Source organism: Octopus sinensis, linkage group LG20, assembly GCF_006345805.1.
Source record: "Octopus sinensis linkage group LG20, ASM634580v1, whole genome shotgun sequence".
NCBI lineage: Eukaryota > Metazoa > Mollusca > Cephalopoda > Octopoda > Octopodidae > Octopus > Octopus sinensis.
The window spans coordinates 30,399,492-30,412,926 of NC_043016.1; the positions used below are offsets into that span (position 1 = coordinate 30,399,492).

Sequence of the window (13,435 nt, forward strand, 5' to 3'; positions counted from 1 at the left end):
TGCCTTAATAATATTAATAATAATAATCCTTTCTACTAAAGGTAGAAGGCCTGAAATTTGGTGGGAGGGAACTAGTCAATTACATTGACCCTAGTGTTTCACTGGTACTTAATCTATTGACCCCAAATGAATGAAAGGCAAAGTCAACCTCGGTGGAATTTGAATTCAGAATGTGAAGATGGTCAAAATGCAGCTAAGCATTTCACCCAGTGTGCTAACGATTCTGCCAGCTCAACACCTTAATAATAATAATAATCAGTGCTACTGCTAAGCATCCCTTCCTACTTTATTTTCAACTGAACACTTTTTTCTCCTGAACTACATTTTATGAATCATACCTCATCTATAACACCCTCTCATATTTGCCATTGTCCCCATCACCACCACAACTTTGTCACTTATTACATAACTCTGACCTTTGTATCAAATGCTAATTTTTCATCCCTCTATGGGTTTAGTTATACTGCTGCTCCCCAACTTTTATGTACTTCCACCTATCACCTCCTCCTCCCTAACCCCAATGCTGTCACCTTCATCTCCCCAAAACTGATATTTACAATCACCCACATTCTTGCCTTGGTTCTACATTCAGTACATTGACCTCTACCTTGCTCTCCAACCATCTGTCACTGTCCTTTCACATTCTTATGAACTTAACTACCCTCCCTTCCTAATACTCTGTCTTTATTCTTATTTATATCCACCTTCTTGTACCATGAGACTGTGCTCTGACACCCCATCACCATAGTCGCTGTTTCCTTTTCAGCTACTCCCACTTACCCTTATATAATGTGAGGTTACCATGCATCTCCTCTGTAGCAAAATATCTGTACCTGTCCATATTCATACTTTTACCTCTCAACAACTGGCACTAAACTACATTCTCTCTCAATCAAGGAGATTTTTTGTCTTCTGACTTATTTGGTAACCTCACTAGTGCTGGTGCTACAAAAAATGCACCCAGTATATTCCATTGAGTGGCTGGTGTTAGGAAGGGCATACAGCTGTAGAAAACAGACATTGGCCACCATGTATCTCCTTTGTAGCAAGCCACCTGCACCAATCCATAATCATATTTTCACCTCTCAACACCAGACACAAAACCACTTCAATACTATACCCTAATTCAGTGAAGGGGCCTTGTGTTGTACATTATATGCTGACCTCACTAGTACTGCTGCTACAAAAAAGCACCCAGCACACTCTCTGTAAAGTGGTTGGTGTTAGGAAGAGCATCCAGCTGTAGAAAACAGGCATTAGAGTTCAATAGTTTTCCAGCTCAAATCCTGCCAAATCATCTAACCTATGTCAGCATGGATGTTATCTGATGAACATGGTCTTCAGAGCCTTCCTTTCACAGTAGTTAAGCCAACCTCATTAAGCTGGGTGAGGAAGAGACACATTGACTGCCAAAACAAACTACAAGTAAATAATGAAGAAAGCTAACCCAAATGAAAATCCAATCTATAAAAAAATCTTTTTTTTTTCAATTAAGCTCAGAAAAATAAATTGTTGCTGTACTTGCTGCATTCATCACTATAAAAATAGTGTGAAATTACAGAAATAAAGGCAAAGGTTAAATTGTTGTGGTTTTAAGTGAAACTATCAAAATGAAACAAATGAGGAGTAAACGTGTGTGTGTGTGTGTGTGTGTGATACTTCATATGCATATGCATATATATATATATATATATATTATATATATATATATATATATATATATATCAGTGTGTATGAACAGTAATACATAGCAATACAATTATGTATATAAACCTGTATGTGTGTGAGAGAGAAAGAAGAGAACATCTATGCATATTTCATGTACATAGGAAAAGGGAGGGTTAGGGTTAGGATACATGTCCACATGGTTTTTTTTTTTTTTTTGTAAAAGAATGTGATTGCAGACATATGTGTTTTGCTGAATTACCTCAGCATCAATGCATGTGCGATGAGCTTTTAAAGGAGTGGTGGGTGGAATAAAGAAAACATCAAAGAGTGAGGAAAAAAGCCCAAAACAAGTGGGTAGGTACACTGAGGCAGGAAGAGAGAGAACAATTCAAGAATGACAAAGCATACCTACTTTCTCTCTCTCTCTTACACACACACACAGAGTACATATAGCAAAGAAATTATGAACATCAGCATGATGATGATTTCATTTAAAATAGTTTTTTTCTTTTTTGAGACAACATAGAACAATGACCTTTTCTTTATACAAAGAGAAACCAGAATAGTAGTCTTTATAAAAAAAAAGACAAAATAGTAGCCAAATTTCTCTGAAATTGCACTTTATCAACTTAAGTAAAGATCACATTAAAATAATATAGTCCTATTACATTGTTCAGTGGGGTGGTCACTGCTGGAAGACTTGACAGATGGCCTAGAGCTAAACAGCAATGACAGTTTCTCTTGTTGCTTTCAGCTACAGGTTGTGGCCATGCTGGAGCACTACCATTGTAGTCACTTTTATTTATCAGTTCTCAATCATAGATATTAAAGAGAGTTTAACACTTTTGTCACCATATTTCTGCTGAGATACTCTGTCTTTGCTTCAATTAATTTTGAACATAATGAAGAATTTACTAAAATAGCTTTGTCATAATTAATTAGTGTTTGGATCATAAATTAACACTAAGTTCTGATAGAAGATTTCGGCATAAAGAAGTTCTGAGCTCTAATTGTAGAGGGTACCTGAGGAAGGGTAGAACCAGGCAGATGTGGGCTGAAATGATGAGAAAGGATCTTTGGATGCTGGGCCTCACTGAGGAAATGATAAGGGACCGGGAGATGTGGAAATTTGCTGTACATGATAAGACATATCAAGCTAAGCAAAATTACTGTCTTCCACATGTACAAGCTTGTCCTTTCAGGTGCTGGTGCCACTTAAGAAGTGCCCATGCTGGTGCTGCGTTAATGCACCTCTGCTGGTGCTGCATAGACACACCCGTAACAGTGTCACATAAAAAACAGCCAGCACACTCTCTTAAGGGGTCGGTGTTAGGAAGGCCATCCGGCCATAGAAACCATGAAACAACAGACAGTTGGAGTCTAGGCAGCTCCCTGCTAACCAGCTATGTTAAACCATCCAACCCACGCCAGCATGGAGAGCAGATGTCAAATGATGATGATGATGACTCTTGAAAACAAAATGCTTGTACAACAGAGCCAAGGGCAGTCTCAGATAGGTTGATATCAAAAGGGTTAATCTTGTAACAAAGAAAGGTAGTCTGTTGTCTGATGGGCCATAATGTTACCAACATAAATCCCACAGATGTCCATTATTATTTCAACCTTGGTTGACATCAATAGCACAATGTCCAGCAGTGAGAAGGAAAACATTGATTAAATGACATTTTTCTTACAGTTAATAAAAAATCTGAAAACAATAAGGAGAGATAACAACAATATAGATGTATCGGTATCAGTTCCTCCCATGCTCTCAAGCATATTGAGCAGCAAGTTGATGCCAGTGTCTTCTGTTGTCTGTGGTCTTCTCTATACAAGCCATCATATATGTACATATATCTCATCATGCCAGTCCTTAGCCCAGAAAAATGGAGGAAGGTTGAGCATTGGGCAAGCGATCCAATCCAACCTCATAAAACAGGAACCGCTACAGAAATGGCAAAAGAAAGCCAATCACAAAACAATATCAGTGGCGGAGAATATTGGACAATGTTGATCATGTGTCTGCAGAAGCATCTTTTACCTCTTTTATTTGTTTCAGTCATTTGACTGTGACCATTCTGGGGCAGTGTCTTGAAGGGTTTTAGTGGAAAAAATTGACCCCAGGACTTATTTCTATAATGCCTAGTACTCATTCTATTGGTCTATTTTGCCGAACTGTTAAGTTATGGGGACACAAACACAACATTGCCTGTCAAGCAGTGATGGTGACAGTGGGGGGGAACAGACACAACGACACACACACACACACACACACATACATATATATATATATGACAGGCTTCTTTCAGTTCCCATTTACCAAATCCACTCACAGGGCTTTGGTCAGCCCGAGGCTATAGTAGAAAAAACATTCAACCAAGGTGTCAAGCAGTGGGACTGAACCCAGAACCATGTGGTTGGGAACCAAACTTTCTTATTTCTTTATTACCCACAGGGGGCTAAACATAGAGGGGACAAGCAAGGACAGACAAAGTGATTATGTTGATCAGATCAACCCCCAATGCATACTTAATTTATCGACCCCGAAAGGATGAAAGGCAAAGTCGACCTCGGCGGAATTTGAACTCAGAATGTAGTGGCAGATGAAATACCGCTAGGCATTTCGACCAGCGTGCTAATGTTTCTGCCAGCTTGCCACCTTCAAACTTCTTACCACACAGCTACACCTGTGCCTACACACAGTCATGTCTAGGCTATACCGGCAAGGCTCCTGTCAACATGATGTTAGTGTAACTATGGGAAGGCTGCTGACTTTGAGCTGATACACATTGATATTGGAGTCATAAGAAGATGAAATGCTTGAACAGGTACCAAATGTCTTTTTACCCAACCTTCTATCAGTTCAGCCAATCCACTACCTTGGAATGGAAACTTGTTATTTTATCAACAGGAAGGAAAGTAAAGTAAACTTCAGTGGAATTTCAACTCAGAACACAAACAATCAGAACAAATATTCTACAGATAAATTTTGGACCCAATGCTTTTATTAACTCTTTGCCTGTCTAAAGCATTTTCATGTGAATTTGTGCTAAACGTTTGTGACTGTTTTCAGACTTAGTGATTCCTTGCTTCTTACATTCTGAGCAATGTAAACTCTCCCTGTCATCAGTCCCAAGTTACTCTTCTGGCTGAAAAAACACAGGGAATGTATATCATATATGATGCATGGACACCAGGGAAATTTGTCCTGTGTCTCAAATGTGATACAGAGGAGCGGCAGAAGGAGTGATGTAACAGATATCTGTAGATATCTTACATTTAATTTCAATCCTGCTATCATCTGAGTTCAAATGTTGCTGAGATCAATTTTTACCCATCATCTTTTTGGAGCTCATAAAATAAGTACACAGTTGTGATCATTGTCGTTTAGCTCTGAGTCAACCCCAACTGAATAGTCTGACCAGATGTTCTAGCAATGAATATTATTTATTTATTTATTTTTATATATATATATATATAATATAATATATATATATATATATATATCTAAAACTACACTATCTTATGTGTCTTTTTCTTATTTTAAGCACTAGAGGATAATTTAAGGGTAACTTTAACTGCTATTGAACCTTTTAGCACATTTAAACTGGTAATATCCAGTCCAAATATTCAATCTGTTTTATATTCAAACCAGCCATATCCAGCCTCTCACACCTTTCTTTACAATGCCATTCTAAAAAATAAACAATCACATCATTGAAGTCTCACGCTATGAGATAACCTCAAAACAACATGAATAAATAAGCATTATATTTGATAAGAGTTATCTGAATGCTAAAGGGTTAAGACAACTAAAATATTATTAAAAATTAGATAAAAAGAAAATGAAAATATTTCACTGCACATAAATTTTAACAAAATTTTATATGGATCTCTCCTGCCCTCAAGGACCACTTTTTGGTTGAGAGCCACTGCTATAGATATTCTTTTATAGGCCTGATAAGCACTAAGGTGTGCCCTTCTAGAATTGTGATTAAGTTAAAAGTCATCAAAAAAAATCCCTAACACTTTCTGAAGCAAAATTATTTTTCCCCTTCTTCCCGTTCTGGAAAATGAGAGCAACTACAATTTTTTTGTATCTTTGTCATTCAATAAAGTAGATACACCGCACCCACTGCACATTTTTATAGTGAGTCAATGTATTCTTGTCATAATGAAGCTTATGTAAGTACATCAACATATGTAAATGAAACACTCCTATCACCTATCACATTCTCCTTAAGTAACTCATGCCTCACATCACCTCCTAGACTAACTACTTCTTGGAAGGAGGGAGAGAGAGAGAGAGAGAGCTATTTCTGGTAAACGAGACTTGTTGTCCTACTGCATTAATGACTAATAATAAATACTTTACCCATGTAAAGTATCATCAAAGTATGCCAACTGCTCTAGACATTCAATAAGGAAGCTTCAACTTAGTTTATTTATCTTGTTGAAAACAATCACCAAATTTCCTTCAATTACATACACTACTGCCTTAAATAAAGGATATATTAGAAAACATAGTTTCTTAAGTGTAAAAATAGATGTGATGGTCATAGCAGCACAAGCATAGCTAGAGCACGTGCTGCCCTTCAGTTTGCCACCCCTGGGCCTCTACAAGAAGTAGATATTGCTGACAGAAGACCCAAAAATGGTGCTACCCCATAAAAGTGTCACCTGGGAAAGATCCCACTGCCTCCACTACCACATCCAACACTAGTGCATAACAGAAACAGTTTCCCCCCACAGATATGTTCAAACAGGCCTGACCTAAAGAACAATCATCTTAACTTTGAGCCAACATTGGAAGGCCACTGTTTCCAGCTCAATGAGCTAGAAACAGCAGTCAAATTTCCCTCAAATCATACCTACTACCCAAATTAAATTAGGAAAGGCCATAATGGCTAATACAGCCATATACAAGCACCTGTGCAGTGCCATGTAAAAGACTCTGTAAAGTGATTGGCATTAGGAAAGGCATCCAGCTGTAGAAACCATGCCAAAGAAGACTGGAGTTTGGTGCAGTACCCCAGCTTGCCAGTTCTGGTCAAACCATCCAACCCATGCATGCATAGACAACAGACGTTAAATGATGATGATGATGGTGGTGGTGGTGTATGTGGGTGCATGTATGTATGTATCATCATCATCTGTAAACATAACCATAACATCTCACACTGTCTGCTTCTGACTGTTTTTGTCCCCTGCCATCAAGACTTTGATTTCAGAATCAGAGTTTATATTAGTATTCACTCTGAGTATTCATAGAAACAACTTCATTTCTATTCCTCTACACCATCTATATTATGATGGTGACCAAAATTAAAGCTTAGAAACCAGTTGGTTCCCAGCTGTGACAATGAAAAGCAAAATGTAAGCATCTCTGCCAAACGGTGTCTGACAGCCATGACAGGCCTTGAAGTAGCACTCTGTTGATATTGATGATCTCTCCAGCTGATGGTAAAGTTCTTCTCATTAGCTTATTATATATTCCATTCATTTCTATTTCTAGGTTTCATGGTAAGGTCCAAAATTTCTAAGATAGATAGCAGAATAATTCCACATGTCTTGAAAAATCCAAGTTTCAGTTTTCTGTCCATGTTAGACTTACATATCTTGTCTACATTATTTACTGCAGCTCATGGCAATCCTTTCCTTACGTTAAAATCATTCCAGCTTTCTGGGATATAACTGTATAAATATTTAAATTGTACCATCTATTTTATGATTTGACTAGTTAACGATTCTATATTCTTTTATCCTTTTTCTTTTACTTGTTTCAGTCAACTGACTGTGGCTATGCTGGAGCACTGCCTTGGAGGGTTTTAGTCAAACAAATCAACACCGGGACTTTTATTTTAAAGCCTAGTACTTATTCTATTGGTCTCTTTTGCTGAACTGCTAAGTTATGAGGATGTAAACACACCAACACCGATTGTTAAGTAATATACTGGGCCAAACACAAAGACAAGTATGTGTGGGTGCATATATATATGTGTGTGTGTGTGTGTGTGTGTATATAAATATATATATATATATAATATATATATATACATACACACACACACAATGGTCTTCTTTCAGTTTTCTACCAAATCACTCGTCAGCCTGAAGCCTTAGTAGAAGGCACTTGCCTAAGGTGCCGTGAAGTAGGAGTGAACCTGGAATCATGTGGCTGGGAACTGAGCTTCTTACAACACAGTCACACATGTGTCTATATATATATATATATATATATATATATATATATATATGAAAGGCTTCTTCCAGTTCCCATCTATCAAATTCATTCATAAGGCTTTGGGACTATAGAAGACCTTTGCCCAAAGTGTGTGTGAGTATCAGGGGCATATACTCCAGGTGTGCTAGGTGTGTGCTGCATACCATCAAAAATGGCAAATTCATTATAAATATTAACCTTACTCAATAATTTAATTGCAAATTTAATGAAACCCAATACGGCATACTCACCATATGCCACTGGTGAGTATGTATGTTTGTATGCATACACATATACACAGAATAATGTGCAGACACAGCTGTGTGGTTAAGAAGTCGGCCTCCCAGCCACACAGTTTAGAGTTCTGTCCCATTGCATGGCACCATAGACAAGTACCTTCCACTGAGTTGTCAGATAAATTCTTTCATTTCTTTCCAAAGTTATTTGAAATAAGAAAAATATTTTTGTCATAGTGTTTTCTACATCTTTTGTTTATCATTTTTGAAACTTGAATAAATTTTACCTCCTTTCAGACAAATGATGATAAAGTGCCAAGTAGAAAAAAAATGTAACATTTTTGACATTTGCTTTCAATCAAGGCATTTTAAAAAAGCAGTCAAAAGCTGCTTGAGACGTTTGTGCTGTGTGTAGAGAAAGTGCCATTACTGAAAGAACTGCACAGAAATAGTTTTCAGACTTCAAGCAGGGGAATTCAACCTCACAGACTCAACATTTTTTGGTCAACCAGTTCAGTTAAGTGAGGATAGATTGAACCAGCTTATTCGTAATCCATAGGGAAACTGACACAACAGATGAAGTGCTCTCACGATACCATCAATCTGACACCATCACTCTATGGGTCAGGTCCAAAAAACTCAGTTCATTGATTCCATACATTCTGAATGAAAGAGATGAACTCTGGCACTCCTCCATGGCCACCAGTTTGCTCTCTCGACAACAGTCTACTTGGACACAAATGGAGATTTCTTTACTGTATCATTACAGGTGATGAAAGATGGTGTCTTTGCATCAGTATGAAACAGAAAAAAGAATGGATAAATCTAAACAAGCAAATAATACCTCCAGCCAAACCAGAGATGCATCTTCGTAAAACTATGATTTGCATTTGGTGGCTAATCCACTACAAAATCCTTAAAAACAATGAGATATTTAATTTAGAGATTTACATTCAGTGATTGCATTAGATTAAGTGGTAATCTATTTGAAACTCAACCAGTGACATTGATGTGCTTCTTCAACATGGTAATGCTTACCCATATGTTGCTAATTTGACCAAGAATGTCATTCAAGAGCTCAGGTTGGGAAGTTCTACACACTCACCATATTCTCCTCATATAACACTTTCTGATTATCACCTTTTTCAGTATTTTTCCAACAGTCTGCAAAGCATTTTATTCGACAACATAGAATGGAAAATGTGGTTTGACCTAATTCTACCATCAAGGCATTGACAAGAAGTGAACAATGAAAGAGAATACATTATTGACTGATTTGTAAATTTGTTGATGAAAAATAGGCATTAAAATAAATGGAAAAAAACAAAAGAATTTATCTGACAACCAAATAGTGTAGCGTTGAGCCAACAAAAGCCTTGTGAGTGGATTTGGTAGACAGAAACTTTAAGAGACCGATAGAATAAGTACTAGGCTTACAAAGAATAAGTCCTGGGATCAATTTGTTCAACTAAAGGCAGTACTCCAGCATGGCCACAATCAAACGACTGAAACAAGTAAGAGAATAAAAGAATATATTTAAATGTACATTTACATGTGTTCATGCATTTTCCTGTTTATAATCTCATTTACATACCTCTCCCATATATATATATATATATATATACACATACATAAAGAAGTATTATACACAAACATATAAGCTGTGAGAACAGCTTAGAGCAGTGCTACTCAAAGTGGTGGCCCACGGACCGGTGCCGGTCTGTGAGCCATCAGCTGCCAGTGTGTGGTAAGTTTCCAGAAAAGAAAGAAACATAAAATGCTTATGTAATATTGTATTATTTGTTTACAAAATAAATATTTAAAAAAAGTTGTCAACTTTTATTATATTCATTATATATATTGTTTCCGGTATAAATTGATATTACTAATATTACCGGTCCCTGGCACATTGGAGAAAAAAAACTGCCGGTACACCACATCAGATAGTTTGAGAAGCACTAGCTTAGAGAATCAGATAAATACTCTTTAGACGATGGAAATGGATCCCTTTTCCATCATCTAAAGGGTATTTACCCTATTCTTTAAGCTATCCTCACAGTCTTACTGCATTCACGAATTCTTTTATTTTCTGTATATGTATATATACAGCATAGGCTTGAAACATCAAAGACTTTTCCATTCTTCCTGAGCATCAAGCTAATACACCTGCTTGTTGTTCCATCACCTGCCTTCATCTTTTATTTTCTATAAATTTGAACTATATATATATATATATACCCACACACACACACACACACATATTTGCAGCTGTACAGGCATTGTCAATTTGAAGGAGTGAGCTAATGTACATCACATACATTTGATCACTATAAACAAATCATTTGTGCAGGATGTTCAGCAAAAAAGCTGAACACTCACAAGATATATATATATATATATATAAATATATAATATATATATATATATATATATATTATATAATACATACATCAAAATAAGCAACAAGGATATCCAGAGGTAATGCAGTACAATCGTTTTGAGCAACTCCATTTAATTGAACAATGCAACCATTACATCAATTTAAATGCAGAGCAATCCTCAGCTGCATGAAGACATAGAATTTAATTAAATTAAAACAGACGAACACATTAGTATAATTTTACCTAAAATTTCCAAGAAGGTAAGGAGATAGACAAAGAACATGCTGTCTTCACTTCAGCTTACTTTGAAATTGTATGGATAATACCATACTAAATTCTGGTGCCTCAACTTAAGTACCATATTCATCTGAATCTATCTATCTATCTATATATATATCATCATCATCATCATCGTTTAACGTCCGCTTTCCATGCTAGCATGGGTGGGACGGTTCAACTGGGGTCTGGGGAGCCCGAAGGCTGCACCAGGCAAAATATATATATATATATATATATATAATATAGTGTGTGTGTGTGGTAAGATAGTATCTCCTTGTCTTGACATCACATGATAGTTGTAAATAAGAGTCACTATCATACAAGTAATATCATTCATTTCTGGTATTCTGGGAAAATATGTCTGGCTATAGGAAAATATTACTTTGCTTGGAAACAGGTGAAGGTTGACAACAGGAAGGGCATCTGGTTGTAGAAAGTCTACCCCCAATAAATTTTGTCCGACTAATGCAAGCATGGTAAGTTGGACATTAAAACAATAACACTCATGATCATCATTATTTAATATCTGTTCTCCATGCTGGCATGGCTTGGATGGTTTCACAGGAGCCGGCCAGCTGGAGAGCTGCCCAGGCTTCATGTGTATGTTTTGGCAATGGTTTCTATACTTGAATATCCTTCCCAATGCCTACAACATCACAGTGTGTGCTGGCTGCTTTTAAGCAGCAAGCTGGCAAAATGTTAGCATGTTAAACAATATACACACACACACACATATATATATATATATATAAAAATAAAAGGAAGGCACAGTAAAGTGTGATACACAACCAAAATTGGGTTCAGTAGAGGGCGCCACAATCCACTACAGTAAGATGTGGGGCATTTTGCTGAAACACATGTATGTTCTATAAAGCTTTGAATACCACACCTGTTTTCTACTTATATATATATATCTATCTATATATATATATATATATATAACATCATCATCATTTAACATTATTTTTTCTATGCTGGCAGGTTTTATGTCAGAGCCCTCTGGTTCTTCTCTGTTCTTGCCAAACCATCCAACCCATGCTAGGATGGAAAATAAATGCAATGATGATTATATATATATATAATTAATAATTATATATATATGTATATATTTATATTAAGGGAGCAGACACATGAAGAAACACAAAAAGAAATGCAATGTTTTTCCTAGTATGTATCATGTTTTGATATTATCATTATCACCATCATTTAACTTCCACTTTCCATGCTGGCCCGACATCTGTGTCTGTTTTAAGTTATATGTATGTATGTATATATACATATATATCTATATAGTACACATACTTCACGTCACATTTATTAGAAACTATAAAGTGGCAAAGTAGCGGAGTTGTTGGAGCATCAAACAGAATGCATTGTGGCAATCATTCCCACCCTCTGTACTCCAAGATCAACTTTACCTTTCATCTTTTCGGGTAATTCAATAAATAAAACACCAAACAAAGTGGTAGGTTGGTGGCATTGTTAGGCTACTGAATAAGATATCTTATGCTATTCATTCTGAATCCAAATTCTCCCTGCTATCACAAACTTATGTATAGCAGGAAATGTGCCCTTCAATACCCAGAATATAATGATAGACTCCTACACTGGGACTATATAGTTGAATGTGCCCCTCCTATTTCTAGAGTTGTTTACTAGGCCAGAGATTCAAAGTAATGCTGTTGCTACTCAAAGGTCAGCACTCAATGAATTGACCAATGATAAACAGTATTCCAGCCACGACATTCTCATCTTATTGTATATCAGAAAGATCATTATCAGATATTTCTTTCTTTTCTGTAATGTAGTAAGATGTTTATCGTAAACCTAGCCTTCTATTATAAGATCATTTTTACTGCTAATTCTAACAGGTCAAGTAATCATTTATAAGTACCTTCGTTAAACAATAACATTTAATTAATGCTATAGTATAGCACTAATATCAATGCTTATTTCTCTAATCATAATTAATATTCTTTATATTCTCAGTATTCAATTATGAGGTTCTGGTACGCTGTTATACTTTATTCCACCTTGTAGTCATACTATGGTCAGAAGAGGCCATCAGTAAAATGTTTTTTCTTTGCTGGATGCCCTTCCAAATGCCAACCACTTCAGGGTGGACTGGATGCTTTTTATGTGGTACGATCATATACATATATAGATAGGTTTAAGAGACAGAATCACCCTCAAGCAATGCAATCATCATTGAATGACATTATCCATGATAGGTAGATATAGGACTAAATATTAAAAAAATCATCAAAATTAATACCTTTAATTCTTATTCCAAATCATATACTTTACATTTTATAGACTATGAGCGTTTCATGACAACATATTCCTTGATATTGCTTTCAGAAATATTAAAATTATCAAATTTAATACCTTCAATTCTTATTCCAATTTGTAGTCTATATAACGTAAAGTATATGATTTGGAATAAGAGTTGAAGGTATTAATTTTGATAATTTTTAATATTTAGTCCTATATGTACCTATCATGGATAAAGTCGTTCAAAGATTGAGTTGCTAGAGGGTTATTCTGTCTTAAACCTATCTATCTATCTATATATATATATGTATATAATACAGTAATTCATTTTAGTACCACTAAATTGATATTTCTCTCCCCTTTGGACTGGAATA

General features: G+C 36.0%; 1 protein-coding gene across 6 annotated transcripts in view; it reads right to left on the reverse strand.

Annotated features, from left to right (window-relative positions):
* The window catches only part of LOC115222642 (synergin gamma), a 67,720-nt gene that overhangs the window by 52,903 nt on the left and 1,382 nt on the right, over positions 1-13,435 (reverse strand). The window contains exon 1 of one of the 6 annotated variants that reach the window (XM_036511627.1): positions 8,465-8,469. The exons of the other annotated variants lie outside the window; for them this stretch is intronic. The gene's annotated coding sequence lies outside the window, so the exon portion shown is untranslated. Of the gene's footprint in view, positions 1-8,464; positions 8,470-13,435 lie in introns of those variants that run through there. 6 annotated transcript variants of the gene reach the window in all.